A 13,830-nucleotide genomic window follows, 5' to 3' on the forward strand; every position below is an offset into this window, starting at 1 on the left:
ATCTTCTGAATGGGTGGTAAAAAAAAAAAAAAAAAAAGCATTCTAAAATATTTCAGGGAAGTTACTCCTGGTTAGCAAACATGTAAAAAGTGTGGAACTGGCACAACCCATACCTTCTATCATGATATTAGAGAATAAGGCTTAAAAGAAGCTGTCATACCTTAAACTGATGGATATTGCTGCCATAAAATCGATGATGATTGAATTTTAAATGGTTGACTACAAAGGACTTAAAAAATTGTTTTTATAGTGTCCCAAATGATAGAAGTGGAACTTTTCCAATTTCTTTTAAAAGGTTCAATAGTTTAAAATTCAATACAAATATTGCACTTGCAGAATTTTGGTTTAATATCTTGCAATAATTAATAGAGTTCTTAGAAAAAAATATTGGTACATATCTTCAGAAGATCTAGTCCCATATTTTTTTTTCAAGTGAAAAAAATTGGAATCAGTTTCCTGTGGATAGGTGCTTCCCAGAAAAAAAAAAAATCATGGGCTCTCACATTTGTAACCAAACACTGTTTTTTTTCCTGTCAGACCACAGAATTCCATTTCTGTAATAGTATCTGGTCAGGCAGCAAGAGCTTTGAAACAGGAAGCATCTTTTCCTTACATGTTTTGCTGTGATCTAAAAAGCCAAATTCAGACTGATGGATACTGCAATAACATATGTTCTTTGTATTGTGATACAGGAAAGGTAGGGACAACAAGGAAACACTTCTAATCTAATAAATCAAGAGTAGTCCAATGAGTGCTGGAATAATTGTAGCATTTTTTTTTAAAGCCATAGGAAATGTCCTATTTTTTTTTCCTTTGCTGTTTCTCTTTGGCTCTTTCCAACCTCATGGATCTGAATCTTGTGCAGGTACGTTTTGTTGAGCTGGTACAAATTTTTCCCACCCGCCAGGTCTAAGCCAGCCTCAGTTCTGAAGAAGAGAGGAACACAAATTAGAACTGTCCAGATAAATTAAAGCCAAAGCAAAATTAAATCTGGTGACTTAAAGGCCATTTTAAGCTGGATCAAATCTATTCAGTAGGTCCATGCAGCATTATGCCTGATGAAACAGGCTGAGGTGCTGCTTCAAGAGAAGCCAAAAAAAAAAAAAAACGGTGGATGTTTTGATGCAATATTATTTAGCATAAGTTGCTCTGCGTGGCCTCTATTCTAAGCCATTGACATATGGGCAGCAGCATTCCCTACAATAAAAGGGAAATCTAGAACAGAGCCCCTACAGGATGTGGACATGAATGTGTTTTCTAGCACAAAAAGCCACTATTCTCAGTGTCATTTCTCCCCAAAATGAAACACCAAGGATATATGTGGAATTTGCTTCAGAACTCATTTATATGCTCAAAACGAAAGTCAGGTTCTTCACCTACAATGGATAATGTTGAAAAAACCTTTATCACAGCACCTGAAATAAACATTATGGATCAGAATAAATTACTCAATATAATATAGAATTCTGTGACAAAAAACTCTCTTGCTTTTTTTTCTTTTTTTCTTTCTGGTTCTTCTGCTATACTGATTAGTCACAGAAAATGGAAGGAAACTCCTCCCCTGAATCAAGTGATACATCCCATTTCCACCCAGGAAGATGGCTCAGCCAGCTTTAACATCTCTCTCTTGTATGGCTTCCCTCACTGGGGGCTGAATCAGAGCATGGGTACACCAATAAAGCAGAGAGTTGTCCCAGTGACCAGCGCCTGAGGTCAGCTGGTCACCTTCCAACATCATTTTTCTGGAAGAACTGAGAACAGAATTTCCTGGGGAGCAAGGTTTGGAGTGGGATATGAAGCGAGAAAGGAGTGCATGCAACCTGGAACTTTGGCACTGCTTTCCCTTCCCCTGTTCATCTCACTTTATATTCTCTGGTGCCCCAAAATGAAGCAACTAAATAGTGTTGGGTAATGCCTGACTATGCATTGGTTTGCTTTGTTTCTGTACCTGTGTCTTGCTCCCCACACCTTTCTGCTGGATCTGTGTTTCCCTTGTTTTCTGTTTCATTGCTATCCATTTGAAAGCGATTAGAATCTTAACTAGCAAGATTTAAACATAAAAGGTACGGGGAGCCACTAGGGACGTATCAGCTGGTAGAAATCAGCCTAATTACACCAAGGTAATTGAAATGCTCTCAAATTCACCTCTGTGGAGCATCTGGCCACACGAATTTGGGCTAAAAACGTTCAGATACCGACCAACCCTGATAACTGTTTGTGTGAAACTGACAGTCCACACAGAGCAGCTTTGATGTGAGCTTTCACAAATCACCCCTTCTGGGTTCCCTTGTTCTCCACATTAATGATTCACCTGGCTTTTTACCAAATCAGTGTTTATTTGCAGTGATATAATATAATGTTAATTGCTTACTCATTGAAACCTAGTTGGCATTTTTCCCCCCTGCAGGGATTTGGCAGGGCAGCACCCGCGCATCGTTCCATCCTCAGTTGCCTGTGTTCCCCGTGCCAGCTGCTTTCCTACCAGCCAATTCCCACCCACCCCGCATTCCTGCTTTTCTTTGCTCTCCCTCTCTCCCTCTTTTTTTAATTTAGGCATAATTGTGTGGTTGGGTAAGCTCAGAGGGCTATATGTTGCCACATACAAAGACGAGGCAACAAGGGTGGTAGCTTTTCATTTAATGCCTGCTCCAGAAGTGGCATGAAGCAGCACACTGCACAAAATAGCCTGTTGTGGGGGAGGAAAAGGGAGAGTTTTGAGACATAATCTTCATCATTCCAAATTAGAAGATCTTGCCAAAAATCCTGGTGGGACTATGTGGGCCCCCACAGCTGGAGGGGTAATGAAGGATCCTGATTTATCAAAAGTTCCCTTAATTACAGCAGGACAAACCTTGCAGGAGGCACGCCAGCAAGTATTGCAAAACTTTTAATTTGTTTTTGAACACTTTGATTTCTCTGGATGAAAGGCAGTGCATAGGGATCCTACTATTAAGCAGAGTTTGCTGATATCTGGCAGAATTGTGGAGCCCAGGATAGTAGTAAAACCCAGCATTGGTAAAACTTGAATGGCCACACGTTCCTAAAGGTGTCAGTGGACAGTGGAATGATCCCTTGTCCCTAGTACACACATCAGTGGGAGGTCAGAGAAAACCAAACAAACCCTTGAGTGATTTTTTTAACCTCCTAAAAATGAGACACTTTTGATTTTATTAAGGGAAGACAATCTAAAAATACAAAATACCACCACCCCAAAGAATTAGCCCACTGTTTTATGAAGCAGGAAAAATAGAAGTGAGGTGAGAGAAAATCGCAGGAAGAAGATCCATAAAATTAGTTAGTGCATATTAGATTTTAAAAAATAATGCCAGTTTTGAGGCTGGAGACAAGGCAGAAATTCTTCTCATGGAACCCAGGACTTGTTTTTTTAAAATCACGCCCTTATCCAGTCAAAAATCACTTCCTGCTTCTGAAGATGTGTTCCTGTGTGAATTGTGATGTGTACAGGTATCCCCAAGTGATGATTCCCACTCTTTAATTTAAGCTTTAATTGAGGCAATGTTTTCTGCTTGTGTGACTCTATATAAATCTTACAAGAGGAGATTTCAAACAAAAGACAATAAAAACCAGAAGAGAAACAGCTTGTGCACGTCCCCCTTTAGCTTGAACACTGAAAGTCTGACACTTTAAACATTGAGTTGGACTTGATGATCCTGATGGGTCCATTCTGACTCAGAATATTTTGTGATTCTGTATGAAAAGTCCTTGCAACTAGGCATCAGTGCTTTTAGACCAAGCTCATTTTTCATGAGTTTCTTATAACTCATTAATGTAGAATTTTTCCATCACTTTACCTACTGTACTGCAGCTTAGCAATTATTTTACAGTAGTTTATCTTTGTTCTCAGAAAGGAGCAATTCTCTTCAAAGTGTTGTTCTTGCCTGTGGCACATGACAACAAAAAAACAGTACGTGTAATAACCCTCTGGTAACCATCTATCTCATGGTAATTCCAAGATTTTTTTGAACAAAAGAGAAGATAAATTGCCATTAGTGTTGCACCTTCAAACATCTGGATTAATTAAACTCACAATGCTTTTGGCTTTAAATGTTAATTTAGACAGAGAGAGGCTTGGAGAACTGAAAGTTTTCCAGGCTTCTAAATTCCCAACATCACCCCATCACTTACAGTTTCAACATGTCAGAGCTCTCTTTCTCTGTTGGTGTGATATGGAGGGACAGTGCATAAAATATCCCACAACAGGCTAGCCTAGAGGAGAATCTAAGCCTATATCCTGCAATGGAATGGGCTGGACTGTAGCTTCAAAGGGAAAATGCTTCCCCTGGAGGAATAAAGCAAAATTGGAGTTGGGTGAGCCTCAAAGGATTTGCAAGCTCACAAGCCATTGCTTATGTTTGGATTTGGAATTGAAATTGAGTCTGGTGGCTCAGATCCTCACCACAGACTGTGAGTGGTACCAGCTACAGAGGGAAGAGGCTTGAGGGAAGAAGACTGAAATGGGGAATGAAGTTTTTGCAGAAGTTAATGTGCATGATAATATGACTGTAAACCCATTTGCATTTTATTTGCTATTTGTTTTTCTAATGTAACAAAATCTCTCTCCTGACTTTTCATGTGTCCTCTTGAATTATTAATTTTGGCAGTTACTTTCCCCTTGTCATTCTCACACACCTCTTTTCCTTCTTCCCCCCCCCCCTCATAAATTTCACTTTAAACTATTTCCTACTTGGGAGGTCCTACATCTCTGAAGGAAGTGAGGCCTTCTCCAAGTCTGGAGTATTCTTTCCCCCCTTCCAGTGACGGGCTGGTGAGAACAAAAGCTGAAAAGCTTGTTTTCCATTATTGTTATGTATTCCCCCAAGGACATTAGCCGAGCAGAGGCAGAAACAACAGGGGACAAGTTGTCTGCTGGCAAGAAAATCTGTCTCACTACTTTGACCCAATCTGGAAATCTTTTGTGTGTGGTGGTGCTCAGTGGAAGCTCCAGGCACGAAAATCTGGCGATCCTTGGCTCTCTGCACCTGTCTGGGGTGCTTTTCTGAGACAGTTATTCATCATTGCACTACACACAAACATAAAGTCTCCTGTGAAGCTCGTAAAAGAGGTTCCCCCCCCCAGTTTCTCCCAGTGTTTCCTAAATGGTCTGTTTACTTCATGAAGTTTTGGAAGGTCAGTTATTTCTCTGCTGACACAGTGGTAGCGGGAACATCATGTTACTAACCAGAATTTTGTCCTAGAGATTGAGTTGCACCTCAGAAAAATCTCTAAGGAAACTGGCAGTACAAAAAGACCTGACTGGAAGAGCGTGTCTATCCCAGGACCCTTGCAAGATCAGTTTGAATAAAATGGATATTTTTTGTCATTGTTTTTTTAAAATTCAATTACTCTTTGGAACAAACACTGAAGTCATAACAGTGCAAATGCCAGCAGTATCTTTGGAAGGATAAAACAGCATAAACTGGGCTGAAGTAGTGAGCACATTCAGAGCATGAGAGTGCCAGCAACAAGGAGACATTTGGACTGGACAGAAGTAAAAGGTAGGTAATACAAAGCAGCCAAAAATTAGGTTATGGACTTAAATTATTAAATTTTATGGAGTAAGGAGACATGAGCAGTGAGACCTCACGCCCATGAATCCAAGAAACAACTTGCAACCAAACACTGTCTCTGTATGAACAACTAATTTACATCCCAAAAATGCACACATTTCGATAGCCTAGTTGCATGTTTCACTTGCAGTACCCTCATGATAGTACAAAACCGTGTTGCTAAATGGAGCCACAAATTTATCTCTGGGATACCTGTAACACCTGTAGCAGCTCCAGTGAGAGCTCTCAGTTCTGGTTAGAAAGTTATTTTGCACAGGTGAAAACACTGCGCAATCTCAAGCCCAGCCACTGGTCAGGAGAGTTGTGGCCTCTAGATCTCAGGGGGTTAATTCTCACATCACTGCAAGCCCCTCCAAAGCCTGAAGGATGGAGTAACCTCCATCTCTGGGTCAGTCAGCAGTTTTACTTCTGTTGCACTACTTCTGTTGCACTGCTTGTGTTGTTACACACTGGCCTGTGCTTTGTGAAGGCAGCACTGCCAGCAGAGGGTCTGATTCTTCTTCCTTGGGTGCACTTCCACCTGAAGAAAAGGTGGAAATTCTCCTGGACTCTCGTGCATTTTCCTTTCTAAACTAGGCAATGTAATTGCAGTTTTTAATTTGCATTTTTTTATGAGCAGCTTTACAATCTCACTCCTCAATATGGACCATAAAATACGAAAAAGTCTTCTTTCTTGAGATTTGCTTACATTAACTCTTGTTCTGTTAACTGGTTAGGGTTTCCACTCATTCTAGTGGATCCCAGTTTCCACTACCACCTCCTTCAAGCTGCCCCTGCCCTCCCATTCACGTGACACTGCCATGTATTATTTTGGGCTGAAAGGCCTTCATTTATGCTATGAAGAGCAAAGAGAGCAGGCCTGATAAGCATCATGTGCCAGATCACGTGCCTGAGATCAAGATTCTAGAGCTGAAAAGCCTTTGTGGGATGAACAATCACAGTAGCACCACGTGATTTCTCCATGCCATTTGCACCAGCTGTGGGACAGGGAGCTGGAAATGTGTCTTGCAGCAACCTTTGTAAAGCCAGGGCAGTGTCAGGAAAAGTGAGGAAGGGTTTAATACATTCTCTAAGAGAGTTGTTAAACTGTTTGTGTTGGGTTGAAAAAAGAACCTGCTTGTTTCAGCACCCCTGGCAGACAGACACCCCCAAGGATGGCCAAGAACAGAATCTGAGGAATATAAGAGGGTAAAAGAACAGGGCATAACACTGGGATACTTCCTGTGCTAGGAACACTGCCTGCGCTCAAAAGGCACATCTGTCACTTACAGAGCTGTCTAAACATTTTGTAGCATGTCTAGGTCGTGGTAGTTAATTTTGAGCTTATTTTAGAAAAAGAAAACAAAATGAGGCATCTGATGGATGTGTCATTATTCACACCTTATTACAAATGTCCCATTCCAGTCCCCTCTACATTTACACTGACTACAAAAGAAAGAAACAAAAAAAGGTTCCATTTTCCTTATGCAAAAAAAGCCACTCTGCCAAGACAGCCACACACTTACAGAGATGAAGCTCATCAGCTCTGAGCTTGCACAGTGTTAACACTGGAATTGGGACAAAATACTGCAATATGGAAAACTCCTTCCCCGCAATCTTGTTCTGTTACCAGCATGACGAGACAGGAACCACACTTGTAAGCAAAACTGGGAGCAAATCTGCATGCAAGTCATATAAACATTTATTAACTTTTGGGGATCACCTATTTTCAGGTTTAAGCTCACTACTGAATCTCAGCTAGTGTACCAGCTTTGGCTAATTAAGGATTTTCAGTTAATTTAGCTTGGGTAAAATTTAAGGTTTAAAGAATAAAGGGAATGCACAATACAGACAAGCCATAATTAAATGCTTCCATAGCTTCAGACAGGATTAATCTTTAATTTGAGGTAGCAATGCTGAATTAATAGGAGGCTTGTGAACATGCTCTAAACTTTAGTGCTGTGCTCTTCCTGTTGAACCTCGTTTTGCTTCCAAATGCTCAAAGAAGAGTCAATAGAAGTAAGTAAATAATTACAAAGCTGTAGGGATGTCAGAAGCAGCCTATGTCTCTCTACAATATTTTGTTCTCTTCATTTGTAATAACTGCAAGTTTCAAACCCTTTGTCTCCAACATCTCCCAAGTCTCCATTTGCCTAATCCAGTTATGAGGAAATAGTATGGAAAACATTACCTTTGTTTGAATAAAACCAGATTCTGCCAAAAAATTCCAACCTGAGGACTGATGAACTAAGAACTTGGCTGAGGTACCTCCCTGCTAAGAGGAGCTAGTGCTGTCCTAGATGGATTCCCAGTATTGTCAATTAACAGTGAGTTGGGCCAAGCATCTTCCATCGAGTTATTTTACATTTATTTTACAGCATATTTTACAGCAATTTTGTACTGCCATGCCTCTGTCTTCCCATTGGTACAGCTGAATGAACTTCCAACACTGTAGCTTACCCCAATTTTTCAGCCTAAAGGCAAGAACATAAAGTCAGCAATGGATAACTTACCCAGAGTCTTGGGACAAATTAATTGCATCTTCATTCTGTCTGTGCAGAGGATGGATTTCCAAAGCACTGCTGAGAACCAGGCTTCTAAAGCAGCAGTCTCAGCTCCTGTGTTTTTATCACGGGTCTCTGTAGGTTTGTTTATTCTCCCTCAGGGCTCAGCTGCCAGTTCTAAACAGGAAAATCTCCACTTCCATTCTGAGGCAGGCGTCATTAATGCCTGCTGCTCCATTTTTTCGTTACTATGGATTCCTACAAGGCCTCTGTACAGGACTTCTTAAGCTTGTCAAGCAATCCTGAGAATGAAATTTTGGATTCAGAGGTTTGAGAGCTGTGACCTTAGGCTACATGATTTAACACTGCTATTAATTTTTGAAAGGCAGAGACGTCTAGTTCTTTATTTCTTCACAATGGATTATTCCATCAGCTCTTATCCATCAGTTTGCTAAGCTGGAAAGAAAGCACTGAAAACCCAAAGAAAATACAAATGTTACATCATCACAGCATTAAGTGCCATTAAGTTCTTAATTATGTCAAATAATTAAAATTCTTTTGCTGTTCTCCTGTACTTTTCGTCAGTAAGTCTCAAAGTACTTTATAAAGGAGGTCAGTTTCAATATCTGTGCTTTGAAGGAGGGAAAATGAAGGATTAGGGAGGGGAAACTGCTCACACAAGGCAAGTGGCAGGGTCTGGATTTGAAATGCAATATTTGAAAATTTTAATGTTTAAATGTACTGCCTCCACCCCAACAAAATCACCACCACAGCTCATCGGATGGTTGATGACAACATCATAGTGTGCATTTGCAACCCAGAAAGCCAAATGTGTCCTGGGCTCATCTCCACAGTGTGGGTAGCAGGGGAGGAGGGATTTTGTCCCTCTGCCCCCTCAGGTGAGACCCCACCTGCAGAGCTGCCCCAGCCCTGGGGCCTTCTGCGTTTTTTAGTAAAGCAAATAGGCTAGATCTTTACAGCATTGAACTGACGTGTAGAAAAACAGGCTCAAATTCTATTTTGTTCACTGGATTCTGGTTAATCCCCCTGAAAAATATGTTTTCTATATTTTAAAGTTATTTCCCCTGCTGGGAAGTTGGGCCTGAGCTAATCTCCATTTCTATAAAAACATTGTAAAAAATACCCTCAAAAATGAGTGCTAGGATGTGCTTCTTGACGCTTGTTTCAGTTGAAAATTTAACAAGATCTATTTATGACTCTGCAGATTTGAGGAAAACAAAGCTATAAACATTAAATAAGCTTCTTTAACAAGCCAATAAGCAGTTGCTTGTACTTTTGCTTTGCAAATCCCTTTTCAGTAGGTATGTGGTCATCCAGGGTTACTGCTGGAGCTGACATCAGTGTGTAAAAGGCTACACCTCCTTCCATGACAAAGCCATAACACATATCTTAGTGAAGGAAATACGTTTTGTGCATCCATTCAGGGGATGCTGAGACTTCTTCTGGGCACTTTGCTAAGGGGGTGGCAGTAGTTGTTTGCCACTTTAGACATCATACATAAAAGGACAGTATGTTGTACTGAATCACGCGCTGTTCTGGGAATTTCACGTTGCCTTAGATGCCCTGCCTGGCACCTGTGAGATTGCCCTGGCATCCCTCCCATTCCTCCTGTTTCTCCTGCCTTCATGCAGAAGCTCTTTAGCATCAGAACTGTCCCACCCAAGTTTGTGGAACAGACATCTCAAGCAGGGCTTGATCCTCCTGGAATGAAATCTTCTACTCTGCAGGCAACCACTGGGGAGACACCTGGAGAGTCCACAGGATGCCCTGTCACATACAGCAGAGCAAGATGGTAAAAGCCAAGGCAGAGTAGGGCAGGAAAACTGGGTTTCCTGTGGATATTGACACACTTTAATGCATATCCTGCTTTTATCTTTCAGAGATGTTTCTGTACTCAGTCTCCCTCCTTCGCAGACAAGAAAACGCGAAGGGGTGAAGAGTGTTCATGAATCTTCTGTCAGTGCAAACATTCAGCTGCAGCAGCATGATCTCATTCTGAAGTCCTGGGGATCTGACAAAGCCTGAGGTAGAATGGGAGAGCATTCCAGATGTGCCAGTTCCCAGCTTTCCAGGGGAAATGTGGCTTTTTCTACGACATTTTTTATCCTGGTTGTGCCCACTAGCAGCAGGATTTGGTTGCAGGGGGGGCTTTCTCTTCCTTAACCCTTCTCACGTGGCTCTTCTGAAGAGCCTGGATTCTGCAGTTCCTCCCAGCAGCAGCTACAGCTCACAACAGACAAAGGGAAAACTTTTTTTTTTTTTTTTCAGAACTCATGCTTGCTTTTACTCAAACACAGGGAAGTTCACAATGCCACAGACAGGGCTATATCAGGACTTCCTGACAGAGCTAAGAATAGTTGTTCTTCAGCTGTAAATGTAAATAAACATTGGACTGTGACAAATATGCTGGAATGCAAACGCACAAATTTCTCCAAGGTTCTGTGGGAGCACGTGGCTCCTCTCTGAACCTCATGAAGGCCTCCTCGCTCCACTGAACAAATACAGAACCTGCAAGAGATGTAACTGAAAGCTCTCAGAGAACAGCGTTTTTATTTGCTCTTAGATCCTTCACCAAAACTTTGCAATTGATATGGCAGCCTCTTTTGCACACAAGGGAGGAAAAGGGAGCTCTGCTGGTTGTCTTGATCTCATGGACATTGATTGCTTTGCCTGAAGACACCACGAGGGTTCTCTGTGCCACATTTTTTTTTTAAATCAAATGCCTGGCTTGTGTTTCTTCCAGAGCAGTCAAGGCATTGTGAAGTAAAGCCCAAACTACAGAAAAATTTGCAGAGATGCAGCACAAGGGGTAGCTAAAAGATGCAGAGAGAGAAAAAATTTTTGATACAGGAACATGTGAAACTCATAATAATTTTGACTAGTTGCTGCAATTCTGCAGCAAAGCCATTCTTCAGAACTTTACCTTTCTTTGAAAAGCTTTTTTATTGTTTGAAAGACATGGACAATGTAAATTTTTCTTTAGAGGGCCACACAATCAAATACTGACTAGTGGTTTTGATTCAGAGGCACAGAAAAAAAGGAATATTTTTGACCTAAATGCTGTTTCTATTTAAAGTAACATTTCAATCAGAGTTTTGATTTCTGTCTGGAGAAAAGGGAAAGCTACAAGCAAATTCAGTATTATTTTTGATCTAAAAAGAACAGAAAAAATAAAGAGGAGCCCAAACTTAAGCCCTGTTAATTTTGGGTAACAATTTTATTATTCTTAATTAAACCATTTGCCTGTTTGATAAGATATTTTGGACAGAGGGAGTAAATAATGAACTATCTCTCACAATTTTTGAGTACTGTTTCCTGTAGTGTAATTAATGATTTTAGCATTCATATATGTCTTGTTTTTCTAATTGAATATATGATATATGTCCAGATTATGTCTTACACAATCAATCACGACTCATAAATATAGACAATGTTTCATAATTCTCTTTAACTTTCTCTATTTTGAAAAGTCACATAATGGGTCATGACTTTTTATGGCCAGTACCACATGATGCTGATGAGATACAAATATTCTTACACATCGTTAATATTAATTTTCAGATAAACCTCCTCCTGATTTTTCTTTTTCATTGTGTATATTGGGCAAGGATTAGCGAAACCTTGGCAGTTAAAAGAGTAAAAACCTAAAATGTGGCACAAATGATACATTTGTTCCTGCCACTCTGTAATTTAAAAGCATTGAAGTAATTTGGGCATTTAAACAGAAAAAGCTCACTGAAAATCAGCATGCAGAATCCACCCACAGACCATGTGGTGTTACAGCTGGATATATATATATATATATTGCTAAAATGAACTTTACGCAATTTCTTGATATATGTGCAAAATGAGGCTCTTGCACAGTGAGCAGGATTTGGTATGAAAAAACCCCAACAACACATGTTCTTTAAAAAGCCTGAGAAGTCCAAGCTTTAATTCAAGATATGTACTGTGATGTAAGGGAAGCATTAAGGAAACCAGCCCTGGGGCCAGCTAATTGCCCACCTTAGTATCTTTATTACAGAATATCAAGATTCCTATTCTGGGATTTGAAAATATGTGTTACTCACAGATTTTTTTTGGAAAAGAAGCAGTTAAACACACAAAAAAAACCCCAAAACTGTTTTCTGAGAGAAATTTCTGTGTACAAATGTTTAGGACCAAGTGTTTGATTAAAAAAATCACATCAAAAACCACCAACAAAAAGAAACAAACTAAAATCACCCATGAAAATACTGGTTGTAGTGGTTTGGTCCAAAATACTCATTACTGTTTATCTGCTGTGAGATAAGAATTAGGAGAAATGCAAAACAGGCACCAAACTTGAAAGAATATAAAGAAGTTTATTAACAGACCTAAAAGAAGGAAAAAAATTATACCACCTTCAGAACTCTCCTCCTCCCCCCACCTTCCTCCCTTCTCCCACTGACAATGTGAAAAGACAACCCTTAAGATGTTCAGTCTGTTTACCACTTCCATAATAACCTTGTTCAGTCCATTTAGAAAGAGAAGTCTCTTCTTGCTCATGCTATGAAAACAGTATCACAACGAGACAGCTGCCCACTTCCAAATATTGTTCAGTCCATTTAGGAAAAGGAGTCTCTCTGCCTGCGTGTGAGTCCTTTCCCCCGACTTGCAGCTTTTCCCACAACTGCTTTCGAGGGTCCACTCTTGAAGTTTTTTGGGGTATAATTTTAAGGTTGAGCCGTTCAGAAACAAAACCAGAGGCCCTTCTCCTTCCCTGGGAGCAAAGGGTCTTCATCATCTTCATCTTTAGGACTATCTCTGGGAGCATCTCTAGGAACTGAGGTTTTCTCCTTTCCCATTTGGAGCAAAAGTCCTCATCTGGTTCATCTCTCCCTGTCCAAACTTCTCATGAAATTACAGCTGCGTCAGCATCTGCCTATCTCAGCGCAGGTGCTTTTGCTTACGAGTTGAACACTCCACCCCCCATATCTTCATGAAATTACAACGGGATACTCTGATATATCATAGCTTCACAAGAGAATTTCAGCTTTAAGCATCTCCTCTCTCTCTTCCTTCAGGTTTTCAGCTCTTCACAGCAATAAAAGGGTTAATCTCACCTCAGCCTTGCAGCTTTGCAGCTGGAATGTTGAATTTTTCTCATCGCAGTGGAGAGGGGGGAGAGCCGAGCCGCTCCGGCTGCCCACGGCAAGGCAGTGGGGGGGGGTTCCACGGCTGGAACAGGTCCATCGGCTCCAGGATGGCCGTGGCCCGGCCCGGCCTGGCCCAAGCAGGGCCTGGCCGGGCCCGCTGGCCCCCACTCGGGGCCCGCAGCCACCTGTCCCAGCGCCGGAAACGAGAGAGAGCTTGGAGGGGGAGTTTGCCTATTCTTAAATGTGGATCACAGAGGTGATCACAACTTTAAGTGGCTTAGAGAATTGTCCATATTCAAACTGGCCAGCTGATAGGTTCTATCAGGTCCCAGAGGAAACTGTAAGCACGCCTTAGCAAGGACGTCCCTTCCGGGACTATGCTTGCTAACCTATGACACTGGTGTATGCTATTTTATTCTCTGCTGTTCTAGCACAAAAGCAGTCAAGTGTAATGGGAGTGACAGATGACAAATTTTATTTCTGCAAAAATAGTTCTGAAAATATTTTTTCCTTATTTTCCCCCCTCTCCCCCCCACAATGTCCTTATCTGATGATACCAGAGAAGGCTGACATCTAAAGGTTACTTAATCCATTTTTACTACCTTTCATGTTTTCCTGTAT

This window comes from Corvus moneduloides, chromosome Z (genome assembly GCF_009650955.1).
Source record: "Corvus moneduloides isolate bCorMon1 chromosome Z, bCorMon1.pri, whole genome shotgun sequence".
NCBI lineage: Eukaryota > Metazoa > Chordata > Aves > Passeriformes > Corvidae > Corvus > Corvus moneduloides.